The following is a 13876-nucleotide window of genomic DNA, read 5'->3' on the forward strand; positions in this document are numbered from 1 at the left end:
GATTTATCCTATATGCAATTCTGGGAAGCCTGTTATATTATTTGTTATTCTGCTTTTAACAGCAATGGACACTTTTTGAGAGCCAAATGCTGAGGGTAAATTGCAAAAAAGACTCAACTCTGCTATTCAAATGGACTACAGTTTAATAAGAAGAGACTGCCAGTGGCAAAAGAGTATAATATGTGCTACGGTAAGAGTCAATACTGTGGGTACTTAAGTAAGAAGACTTTACAGTCTTAAGGATGAAAGTGGAGTGTCAGAGAAGTCTTTGCAGGACGGATGTCTAATCTTACCAGTTAGCCTTGGTGGATGGATGTATCAAGTTATATCTTTTCCTCTTCACAAACTATTTTAAAGAATTGTCTATATATCTTGTATGTATATTTTCAGTTTCCTACTTTTGATCTTACCTGAGTTCTGGCTTCAGCCTCAGTCACTGCCATTAGCAGGTGCCCCTTAGGCCACCAGTGATTTCTGCTGTCATACATCCAAGGCACTGTTTGGTCAGTTCTCATCTTCTGTTGACCACTCTGCCCTTCTTAAACTTTCTTTTCCCTAGACTTTTCTGAAAATAGCCTTTTTCTTTCTATCTTTCAAACATATTCCCGTCCTGTTTCCCTTTGCAGGGCATGTCACTCTGTCTAGATTTGAAACAATGGAGCTTCTCAAGGTTTATACAATATTTCTTTATGTAGATAATGATACTTTTCTAGGCAATTTCATCTATGCCAATGAATTCTAATCACAAATTTCTACTTTTACCTCAGATTTCTTATCTGAGCTCCAACCACAACCGAGAACTTTCCATCTTTTCTTGGATGTTTCAAAGACAGCTCAAACCAAATATATCCAAAATTAAACTTATAATGTTTCTCATAAATCTGGTACACTTCCAGTAGTACCATTTATCTAGCAGTACAAGATATAAACATAAAATTTATCCTTAAAACTTTTCTCTGCTTCATGCACCATATCCAGTAAATCATTAATTTATGCCCAGTTTATTTATTAAATCTTTCTCAAATCCATCACTAGTTCTGTATCTCCAACATAAGTACCACTTAATTCATGCCACCGTTTCTGGCCTGTACTACTAAAACCAAAATTCTTTAAACTGATCCTTCTATATCCTCTTGGCTCCTTAAGTTTATTCTTGACACAGAACCCATGATAGTATTTTAGAACAAAGTTTAGCAAAGTTTTTCTGTAAAGGAGCAGTTGATAAGTATTTTTAGCTTTGTGGGACATGTAGTCTCTCTGGCACCTAGTGGATTCTGTAATTGTAGCTTAGACACATCCATTGAGAATGTATAAAAAATGCATATGGCTGTGTCCAATAAAACTTTGTTTATAGAACAGGCAGTAGGTCAGACTGGATCAGAGGGATGTATTTTATTTGCCAATTCTCGTTTTAAGATATCAAACTGCTAAAAAGAATCCCTTGCTTAAAACTCATCACAGATTTCCCAGTACTCTTAGGGTAAATACCAAAACATTATCTGTAGGTTTTTCAAGATCTGGCCACTTCAACCTCTCTTATCTCCTACACCATCTCTCCTATACCTCTCTCCTCTCTTTATTCCAGTATCCATTTTGCAATTCTTCAAATGTATCACATTCCTTCCTGCTATAGGGCTTTTGTCTTTGTTTTTTCTTCTGCCTGAAAATTCTAGACTCTGTAAAATGCCTCACGCATCTCTCTTTCAAAGAAATGACTACATACATATTTTCACATTTTTTTGTGTCACTATTTGATTAATGTCTTACTCCCAGTAAATTAAAATCTGAGAAAACATTGTATATTTGTTCACCGTTTCAGTTCTAGCTCATAGCACATTACTCAGTCCTTTTAAGTGTCCTATACACTTACACTCCTAAAAGATGGGAAATCGTGGCTTGCTAAAGGAACTAAACATTCTAGTGGTATTGGAGAGCTACTGAAGGGTTTTAAGCAGAGGAGTTTCAAGATGAGACTGGCTTCAGAGTGCATGCAGGAGATTTCAGAATGCTGTTTATTTATATATTGCTTCTTTTCTTCTTTACATCAAAAGCCCATGTACAAGCTCTCCTTGTCTACATTTCTGTCAATTATTTTATATAGTTAGGCTAGCTCATGTTTTCTCAATAAAATCATGTCATCTTGTTATTCTTTTTTAGGTGTGTGTGTCTGTGCATGTGTATCTTTGGGGAGGGAGTCTTCTGAGCCTTTAGGATTTGGGTTTTTGTGCCTAATACCTGTCATCTTCCACAGCCACATACGAGTCAAGTTGCTCGAAGAATCCAATATAAAATTTTAGTTGATACATTACACACTATAGATTGGGCCACTCATTACTACTCTATCAAGGTTTCCAGCACAGCCATAATTATTCAGCATGGGAGCTAGATATTAAATTTAAACCTGGCATTTTATTTCACCTTTTATTCTGCAGGAGAGGTTTGGGAATCTAACATTAAGACAGCAAAAGAAGGATTGATGACTACCCTGTGTATGGTCCATGGCTTGTTAGAGTCTCTCCTGGCTGAATGCCATAAAAACACTTTTAGGTCATAGACCTAAAAAGGAAAATATACGCTGGTTGTTTTAAAGAGAGCTAACACCATTGACTGTGTTTTTTTTTAATTATTATTATTTCATCTAAAGCAGAGGGATCAGTCCCTTTCCTGACTGTGCTAACATCAACCAACTTCATCACAGTCTTTAGGAACTAGACGAGTTTGACCTAGCAATTACCAACCTCTGTTTGATAAATCTTGTATCCAAGATTTCAAAGTTCCAATAAAAATAAAAAGAAGTACACCTTTATATACTTATATACATAAACATGTAGCCACTTTGGATGGGCAAGTAGGGGGGGAAGATTGACTATCCAAGGTTGACATTTTGAAATCAGGAAAATGATACAAATGACTCACCTATTAAAAAACTCAGTAACCATGGGATTCAAAGGAAAAAGGAAATAAATCTGAGTTCTCAGTCTTGTAAGCTCAGTCCATGTTGGACTTAAATTTTAGTATGTTCTTATTTATTAAGGTTTTTAAACCATGACCACTCCAAAAATATTGTAGTAATTTGTAATTGTGTGTCAGGAGTTACAGATAGATCATCTAGACAAAACCCCTCATTTTACATTTAGAAAATAAGGAACATTAAGTGACTTGCCCAAGGTCATCCAGCGAATAATAACTTTTTTGAAGTAGTTAATATATGCAAGCCCACACTTAAAATTCAGCAGAATGCTATGAATCAGATATTATTATGTATGTTTTATAAATGGGGATATTTAGGACAAAATGCTTCAGTAAATTTCCCCAAGCTGTATTACTGGTAAGCAATGAAACTGGAATTAAAATCCCAGTTACCCTAATTTCAGAGCTTAGAATAAACCCAACCAAATGCTCTTTCCACAATAGCATTTACACTTTATTATTTTTGTTTTGTTGATTAATTCTCTTTCAAGAGTATAACATTCTCTGTCCTGAAATCATGTGAATTTCAAGCACAATATGAACATGTCCACCAGGACTTTACTAATATTTTGTTTTTATTCCAAGATAACTTTTTGTGCTTTTTTTTCACCACATCTATTTTCTTGAGACCATTCTTCATGGTATCTCTCCTGTACCAGGGGCTAAATGCATTCTCATTTTTGTTGCAAGAGGCCCAGGAGAATGTCTAAACCAGGTTTTTACAAAGGAACATATTTAAGGGCTGAGTATTTGTTTTAGAAATCTTCCTAAATTAGTAACTCCTAATCATTTCTTTTCATTATCAAGAAACTTTTTGATACTTTATCATCCTGGACTTTATGATACTTGAAAGATTTTTGTCTTCCCCAAACTAACTAAGCAATTCTTATAAAAATATTTTATTAGTAATATAAAATACCAGTGAGAATAGCATGAGGTAATTAGCATTAGCAAAGCCAAAAAATTAATACTTTACTTAGCTCATATTGCATTTATGTAGGCAAATGTATACCTGCTTAAACCTTTGGAAATATTAACCAGCCATCCCACTGCTATATTTTTATAACACTTGGGGAAACTTGGGGAGCCATTTGGAAATTGCTGGTTTAAAGACCCTGTTGATGCACCTCATGATTTCAGTCTGACCCCCGAAAATGCCTTCTAACATTGTGTAAGCCCTAATAATATTATGGCTATCCCCGGATGCAAAACCTCCTTTTTTTCTGGAGAAAAAATAGGCTAATTATTTCTGATTATTTTCTAGTATGAGAGATATAAATAATTAAGTATGACACTCCAAACTTGAAAACATTTAGATATTTTTTAATATTACAACTGTAAGATTTTAAATCATTATGACCTGAGTTATAATACATGAATATAATGGAAAATAGTCATGGGATCCCTGGGTGGTGCGGCGGTTTGGCGCCTGCCTTTGGCCCAGGGCGCGATCCTGGAGACCCGGGATTGAGTCCCACGTCGGGCTCCCGGTGTATGGAGCCTGCTTCTCCCTCTGCCTGTGTCTCTGCCTCTCTCTCTCTCTCTCTCTCTCTCTCTCTCTCTCTCTGTGTGTGACTATCATGAATAAATAAATAAAATCTTTAAAAAAAAGAAAAGAAAATAGTCATTAAAATTATTTTTAAAACTGTGAGGATATAAAACATTATGTTTATGCATAGTATTTTTTTAATCCATAAACATATTACTTTTACACTAAGAGGAACAATTTGGGAGGAAAATAAAGACACCATCAATATTGGTGGAGAATAGAATGAATTGCTGAAATTGCTGACTCCTATATTAATTCAATGTCGTCAAATTAGAAATGGTTAAATACAGAGTGCTGCAAAGGAAACGGAAAGGTCTTTCCAGATTCAAAGAAAATAAATGGGAGGATGATGAGCAAAGATGACTAGAAAGAGAAAGGGATCCCAGATAGGAGGTTTTGAGGAGTGAAGGCATGCCAGGTCCCCAGAAGTTCTCAGATGAGGCAGAGTTAGGGCAATAACTTCTGAAGGTAACGTACATGAGTATAGTGTCTTACTCTGTCAAAACTGTTTCTGGACCATATTGAGTTTCACATCCAGCTCAATTATTGTAAAATACTTTTCAAAACTCACCTTTCTTCTCCATACCCACTCTGAATGAACCATGCTACCTGATCTTAATTTTAGTGTTACCCAACCTCTCATTTGTCTTCTTCTTCCTCTATTTTGGATTCTTTGCATAAAAGGGAAAATATATTGTATGTGGGGATGAGAAGGGATAAGAGCCATAAGGTTCTCTCTCTGTGTGTGTGTGTGTGTGTGTGTGTGTGTATTTGAAAATACTCATCAACATACCTAACTCAGTTACAGAAATTACAGCAAGCCAGATGCTTCTGGGTATTGTTTGTCTGTCTCACCAATCAGGCTTGATTTTTAGTTCATCATTGTAATATAATGGAGATAAATATTAAGAAAGAGATTTTATCCTTAGGTTGTCCCCTTAGAATCTTTACTTGGTACTGATTGTTTCCTGACTTTCACAACCTGGGCACCTACCCTCTCTCTGTATGTCTTCTGTACCATTCTTTCATTCCATACACTTGAGCTTCAGAGTACATGTGGGGCTAGCCAGATTACTTGACCAAAGAATTGTAGTTTTACTGGATTTAGTTAATGGGCCTTCAGTGATCTCTGTATCTGCATTGTGTTTTGGTAAATACTTGAATTAGTGCCAGCTGGTTGATCTGTATGTGCTTGTAAACTTTTAAACAGCTTTTGCTCTAATATTTTACATCTTAAATTGTTCATCTGTATGTATTAAAAGTGCTTATCATTTTTTTAATGAACACATTCACCTGCTTAAAAATTGAATTTGTCGGGATGCCTGGGGGTCTCAGTGGTTTAGTGCCTGCCTTTAGCCCAGGGCATGATCCTGGGATCCCAGGATCAAGTCCCACATCAGGCTCCCTGCGTGGAGCCTGCTCCTCCCTCTGCCTATGTTTCTGCCTCTCTTTCTCTCTCTCTCTCTGTGTCTCTCAAGAATAAATAAATAAAATCTTTAAAAAAATAAAATAAAAATTGAATTTGTCTATTTAGAATATTCACAATGTCTGTAGAGAAAAATGAAGGATGATTATCTTAATTTTTTGCAGGCTGCTTAGGAGCCTGGGTACTTGATTGGACAAATTTAGGGAAATAGGGCAGAGGAGCTTGGGGTATGATGAAACTTATGTCCTAATTTTTGGCTCGCAAATCCATACAGTAAAACAAATTCTCAGTGGCATTTTTATTAGTGTCCATGTGAGTAATAACTTATTAAAATAGCTCTTGAATGTTCTCAGTTACCCAGATCTATTCAGCTCTTCCAAAGTCAGGCAATAACATTTCTTTCACATTAAAACCTCATTTCAGAACTGTCGTTGTCCTAATTCAATTCTCTGTGCCCTCTTACAGACTTTTTCTTTGAAACAAAAACCTGTGCTAGTCTCTATTTCTCTGTCCCAACTGGTTTCCTTTCTATGCTATAACTTTCACCCTTACAATTATTTTCATTTCACTCTAGCCCTTAAAAAAGTATCTTTATCAGGGTCCATTATTTTTTATAAGATTCTTTTATGTCTAAAATCTAGAATAACCAGATTAAACATACAGCCATTTTTGTTTTTGCTAGTGTTTATTTGCCTTTTTTTTTTTTGAGAGAGAGAGAGAGAGAAAGAGAGAGAGAGAGAACAATGGGAAGGGGCACACAGAGAGGGAGAGAGAGAATCTTAGACAGGCTGCCGGCCCAGCATGTGGTCAATGCTGGGCTTGATCTCATGTCCCTGAGATCAAGATCTGAGTCAAAATTCAGAGTCAGATTCTTAACTGACTGAGCCATCCTGACACTCCTTTGTTTTGCCATCTTACAAAAAGATAGTAATTCAGTTACTACAGTGATTATAAGGCAAAAGATTAAATTGGCTATTTATTCCGTATAAATGGTAATTTCTATTAAGATGAAATCTAAAATGAACATAAGTCAGTTTAGGCAAGGATGTATCAATATTGGAAATAGATTAGTAAATACAAGGGCAACCTGGGTGGCTCAGTGGTTGAGTGTCTGCCTTTGGCTCAGGTCATGATCCTGGGGTCCTGGGATCAAGTCCCAGGACCCTGAGATCATCTCCTTCTTCCTGTGTCCCTGCCTCTTTCTCTGTATCTCTCATAAATAAATAAATAAATAAATAAATAAATAAATAAATAAATAAATCCCTTAAGAAATAAATACAAAAAGCAAAATATTATTTTTTTCTGTAAGATTACCATCAAGTCAAATATTGAATTATTGGAGGGAAAGTGGAAGGGAATATGATCTTGGTGAGATCTAGTCTTCATTTGACTTCATGCTTCTGCCTGTATCCATGGAGAGAGCACTAGTTCAGCTTAAGTCCCTTCTATTACCTGATAGTGTTGAGGGTACAATGGAGAGAGCGTAGCACTCAGTGGGTTACCTGACACTGGAGCCTAGCTAGCACTCAGTGGGTTACCTAATTAAAGAAAAACAATTATTTGTACTAGCCCTTTATTTCACATTTTCTACATCCAAATAGGTTAATTCAACTGAAGACAGAGTGGGAGGAATAACAAAACTCACTCATATTCTCCAACACAGTTTATTGGAGGCCTGCATTTTCTGGGTTGTTAGGATGAGTGCTCAGATTAATAAACTGTGCTTTATTTCTCATTTGGCTGTAAATCCTCTGTCTGTATGTTCCACAGGCCATTAACTCAGAAAGGAGTGAGAGTAAGAGGCATCAAGAACCCTTGTTCCTATCTAAATGTCCTTTAAATTTCTCTCTGCCAAGATTTTACTCATCCTGTTTCTTCTAACTGGAATACCTGTGAATCCTCTCCATCTCTCATGAACTCTTCCAGCTTCTTCTCCCGTAAAGTGACTAAACCCTCACAGAATTTTGTCGGTGGCATTTATTTAACATTTTATTACATGTATTTTTAATAGATTTTTTTCAGAGAAGTTTTAGATTCACAGAAAAAATGAAGAGAAAGTACAGAGAGTTCTTATACAACCCCTTCCCTTATACATACATAGCCTCTTCTATTACCATCCCACACCTTAGCATCCAAAGTCTGTAGTTTACATTAGGGTTCACTCTTGGTGTGGTATGTTCTAATGATTTGACAAACATATAATGACATGTATCCACCATTATAGTATCATACAGAATAATTTCACTGCCCTAAATATGGATTATTTAATTGTCTTACTCCCTTTATTAGAGTATAAGATTCTTAAGCAGAGGGGATGAATTTTATTGATCATAATCTTCCCAGTGTTAGAATGAACAAGGCTCTCTGTGAATTTAAGGATGACAAATGTTAATTGAATTGGTAATTTTCAGTGACTATAATATAGAAAGAGAAATATGTATCTTGTTTGCGGCTTAGTTCTATCAAAATGCAACCTTATTCTTTCTAAGAACTGTCCAGTGATCTCTTGTCAACCAGGGAGTAAAATACTCCTGCACTCAATTAAAACATGGATGGTACTCTCATAGCTTGGGATGAATCACAGAACCACTATTATCAGTTCAAAATTAAATATTATATATAAATTTATCCATATTTTAAGATGACTGAGGCTGGTCTTTAGGAAGGGATAAAAATCTTTGAAAAATGACACTATCTATTACATTTTATTTTATCCCTCATCACATCACCCATCATAGACCTGGCTCTGAAACATTTTATAGTCCTTAAAATAGGAAATACTACATGTTATAAATACATCTTTAGGGACTTAAGTCCTTAAAAATCATACTCAAAAGATGCTACCTTTATGAAGTTCAGTTGGGTTGTAGCACACAAACCTGTCCTTGTTCCATGCAGTTTAATATTTTTACCAATTACTTGCATAAAGATCTATGTATTCTTTGCCTTTGTAAGAAATTACAGACTGCTTTCCCAAAGCTGTGAGTGATTTGAAGTGAAAATATATAATCACCTGTCTATTCTCCTGGCAGTGAAAATGCCTTTCATTTTTGGATAATATAAATGGCAATTCAGTAAACAAAATAGTCAAATTAATCAAACTAAGCTAAAATGGATATGTAAGGTCCTGAATAGAGGGACAAAATTTAATGCAGAAAATAGTACTCAACATTTAAAGTACCACTTAACATTTTAAAGCCTAGCTATTACAGTTAATATTACACCCAAGTTGGGTGAACATTGTGAAGTACCTTTAAGGACTTCACTAATATCTTTAAGGACTACATTCATAGAAATGTAACTGTGATAAGAGAGGAGATAATCCTACTCACTGAATTCATGTCACTACATATGCCTGGAATAGTGTGTTCCATTTAGGGAGCTATTAATATGAGGGATAGTAGAGTGAACCCAGGAGAAATAATCTGTAGTTATTTGCTTACTCTAAAGAAAATAAATTTCTTAATAAGTCTCTAGCAACATATTAATTATATCAAAATTTACTTCTTTAATAAATATTATTGTACACTTAGTAAATGCAAGTCCATGTATTTGGCAATGTAGTTGCAATAGACAAAATAAAGCTTCCCCAAATATATCTGCATCATACTCCCAAGAATGGATAAATATATTATTTTACATGGCAAAAGTGGCTTTCCAGGTATGATTAAATTAAGGACACTAAGAAAGATTATTCTGGATTATCTGGACATGTTCACTCTAATCACATGAGTCCTTAAAATTGGAGAACCTCTTTTGGCTATGGTGAGAGAGAGAGAGATGTGATGACAGAAGCAAGGTCAGAGAGATGCTATGTTGTTGGCTTTAAAGATGAAGAAAAGGGTCCATGAGCCAAGGAATGCAAGCAGCCTCTAGAAGCTGGAAAAGTGAGACAAATAGATTCTAACCTAGAGCTTCTAGAAAGAAGTGCAACCCTGCTAATATCTTTATCTTGCCAATTGAAATTTCTGTTGGACTTCAGACCTATAGAACTATATGATAATACATTTACATTTCTTTAAGCCACTATATTTGTGATAATTTGTGATAGCAGCAATTAAAAAAATGAATATAGCAGCCTATTCTTCAGTGGGGTAAGGTCTACATAAAAGAATTATCCAATCACAAAGGTGAAGTGCTTTGAAGGAAAAATGACCAAAAACTGTAGGCCTGGCCATATTTAATCTAGTCATTGAATTAATGACCAGAAGGAGTGGACATTCCTGAGTGATGATCTGGACAGTCACAAAGGCATGGTCAAAGACTATTGGGATACGGTGTTTTTGCAGGAGCTGTAATAGTGTTTATTTAATCAAAGAAGAAGAACCACCATGAATTCAGAAGTAGACACTGATTATAGGAATTTCATTGGGGAATTGAAGTATTAGAGGTCTTAGGAACCATTCAAGCTAAGCCAAGCACATTTAATCACTTAAGTGAGGCCATGATGGAGAAGTCAGTGGGGGGTTGTTGCCTTTGTATGTCCACAGCTGAGGGTCCAGTGAGGGCGCTGGAGCCAGTTGAATGACAGGGCCTTTTGTCAGGAAGAAGAGCTGACCATGAAGTGGAAGAGATAAAGAACGACCTGAACCTTGCTGGCACCTTTGCATTCATCTGTCACCACATCTAAACACAACAACGTTCAGAGATTAGTGGCTATTGCCTCCATGGCTTACACAGATTTCTCTTTGACCAACTGAGAACCTAAACCCACACAGGGAAGGGGGTTCTGGGAAGTGTAGTTGCCGACTTCAAATTGGCAATAGAACAGTCCACCACTACAGGAGCTATACTTTAAGAGGAAGCACATATGGGGCAGCTCCGGTGGCGCAGCGGTTTAGCGCCGCCTGCAGCCCAGGGCGTGATCCTGGAGACCCTGGATCGAGTCCCACGTCAGGCTCCCTGCATGGAGCCTGCTTCTCCCTCTGCCTGTGTCTCTGCCTCTCTCTCTCTCTCTCTCTGCATCTCTATGAATAAATAAATAAAATTAAAAAAAAAGAGGAAGCACATATGATTATTTATTAGCATAGGAAGGCATCTAATGTGGTTTGGAAACATTAAAACAGTGTTTCATCATTTTTTGTGCATACTTCCATATCTATACACTCAGATGTCAAGGTCAACTAAAATTACCGTTACACACTACCCCCACCCCCAACTTTTAGTGACTTTTAGTGCCTTTCTTCATAGTAACTGACTTTACTCTTCTAGGGACATTAATGGGGAAAATGTCAATTGTGTGAGTAGGAAAAATTAAGGGTTCTTCCTACATGTTTTTCCTTTACTCTCACACTATTCTCATACAACACTTCACACTCACAACACTTCAACACCATGCAAGTTTCTGTGACTCAGCTGGTGTCCTACAAATTAACTCAATTTTGATACTGTCTACCTGGAATAAGCTTAGATCCTACATGTTAAGGACCTAGTCCCATGAGACTGATCCTCCTGCCTCCTGATTTCAGATATCAATTGAAAGTACTAATAGGTTCCTAGGTTGCTCACAACTTCTGTCCAACTTAGCTACAAATCCAGGGTTCCCATGACTTCTTTACCCTTGGATTCAAATATTTCCTAGAATGGCTCACAGAATTCAAGGAAACCCTTGCATTTATAAGTTATTATCTAATGAAGTATATGATGAAGGATACAGATGAACAACAAAATGAAGAGATACATAGGGTAAAATCTGGGAGGATCCTGAGCGTAGGAGTTTCTGAGGAGTGCAGGTATATCACTCTCTCTGTACATGGGTATGTTTACCAACCTGGAAGCTCTCTTAACCCCATACTTTCAGAATTTTTATGGAAGCTTCATCACACAGACATGATCAAACATTAACTCCATTTCCAGCCCCTGATCCCTCACTGGAGAATGGGAGTAGGGACTAAAAATTCCAAGCTTCTGATTATGGCTTGATCTTTCGGTTGATCACCCACATTCAGAGCCCACCAAGAGTCACTTCTTTAGAACAAAGGAACTATGAGCCACGTAATTCTAAGGGATTTAGGAGCTCTGTCAGAAACTGAGATCAAAGATCAAATATTAGAACGAAAGATGTTCTAGTGCTCTTATCACTTAGGAAATTACAAGGGTTTTAGGAGTTTCTGTGACAGGAACTGGGACAGAGACCTATAAATATGTATATATGGTGTGTATTTGCATGTATATATGTGTGTATATTATATACACACACATATATATATAATTTCACACATTGACATAAATACAGTAAGTGAATTGTCGAATGATATTGAATGAATGAGTTGTTCTAAAAAGCAAATAAATAGTATATTGATATAATGGATATTTCTTTGCATTTGCTGAAGGCAACAGTATTAGAATATTAGACTAAGAATAATCCGTATATTAGAAAATATTACCAATTTCTTATTAGAAGAATTATTTTGTTTTTAAGATTGTTATTGCTCTTGAGAACTTTATGGTATACTTAGCTTAGAATTTGAACAACCTATTTAAAAATTTAAAATATAGGGGAGCCTGGATGACTCAATTAGTTAAGGAATCGACTCTTTCTGCTCAGGTCATGATATCAGGATAGTGAGATCCAACCCTACATCAGTCTTCTTACTCAGTGCAGAGTCTGCTTGTCCCTCTCCCTCTACTCCAACCTCTGGGATCTCTCACTCTCTCAAATAAATAAATAAATAAATAAATAAATAAATAAATAAATAAATAAAATCTTTAAAAAATTTTAATATGTTACTCTAGACCATTGTTTTGTATCAAGTATTCAAGAAATACCAATTATAGTTATATAAATTAAAATGAAGAAAATGTTTTCAATTCTGTTGTATATCAGTTACTATGATGGAAAATATTATACATATTTAAATGTGGGCTATCACTTCATATAAGGATCAGTAAAATCCCTAAAATATTTTGAGTAGTGGAGACTGCAGATATCAGGTACATTATAAATCTTGCCAATGGTTTAGATTACTGTGCATTGTTGTATGGAACATGTAAAGGATATCCCAAGCATTTAATTTAAACATTGTAAGTAAAATCTGTCTTACTGATTATCACAGTTTCTATTTATTAATCCATAAATAAGTCTATTTTTTATGTTAGTAATGTCATAAATAATTTCCATAAAATAACTCTTCTAGGAAAAGTATCGTGTCATACATACATGAGTTGAATTTACATATTGTTTTATAATACAAATAATGATCCACATATAATGTGCCACTTTTTCTAAATGCTATAAATATTAACTTAAATACAAGTTATTTATATCTTTAAGCATAATACTTTCTATTACATTTCAAACACACATATATATGTAACTGTAAAAGTATAATCACCCATACTCTTCCTAAAGCATTGTAGCTTTGGAGCTTAATATAATAATTTTTAGTTATGTTTGTCTGGCTGGCACAGTGTTTATAAAAATGTCTTTGAAAGGCTTTGTGTAGCCCATGGATGTACTAATCCATCCACAGCCTTCACTCCTCCCCATTATTTTTCTCCTGCTCAAGTCACACATTTATGTTTTTATTATACAACTGTAGATATTTCACTTTTCTGATCCTTGATGTACAATATATCATATATCATTCTCTCCTGTAGCTTTGTTACTGTGAATCTATCTCACATGCTGTTTTCCAAGCATTTTAAGGAAATGGGCTCTGTCCTATTTCATTTTCCAAGTGCTTTACACAGGGAGGAATTCAGTAAGAACTTATTGAAATAGTTGAGGAGGTGGGAAATATCTTGAACATATATAGAGGATGCTTCCTGAATACTTAAAGAATTAAAAGCAAATTTCATATTTTATAAAACTAGGGTTTTTAGAAAGATAGCAATCTGTGGTAACAAATTAACTGTCCCTTGTAGAATAAATAAAACTTTCAACAAAACAATAACTGGCATTCCCTAGTCTTAATTTTTTTCTGTGATCT

The 13876-nt window shown here is 35.5% G+C and overlaps 1 long non-coding RNA gene across 1 annotated transcript in view; it reads left to right on the top strand.

The window, feature by feature from the left end:
• Nucleotides 1-13876, top strand: part of LOC112670766 (uncharacterized) — a 134984-nt gene that overhangs the window by 12962 nt on the left and 108146 nt on the right. Inside the window, exon 3 of the long non-coding RNA XR_003143194.3 lies at nt 63-190. This is a non-coding gene — a long non-coding RNA (uncharacterized LOC112670766). The remainder of the gene's footprint in view (nt 1-62; nt 191-13876) is intronic.

The sequence above is a fragment of the Canis lupus genome, chromosome 14 (assembly GCF_003254725.2).
Source record: "Canis lupus dingo isolate Sandy chromosome 14, ASM325472v2, whole genome shotgun sequence".
In the NCBI taxonomy this organism is placed as follows: Eukaryota; Metazoa; Chordata; class Mammalia; order Carnivora; family Canidae; genus Canis; species Canis lupus.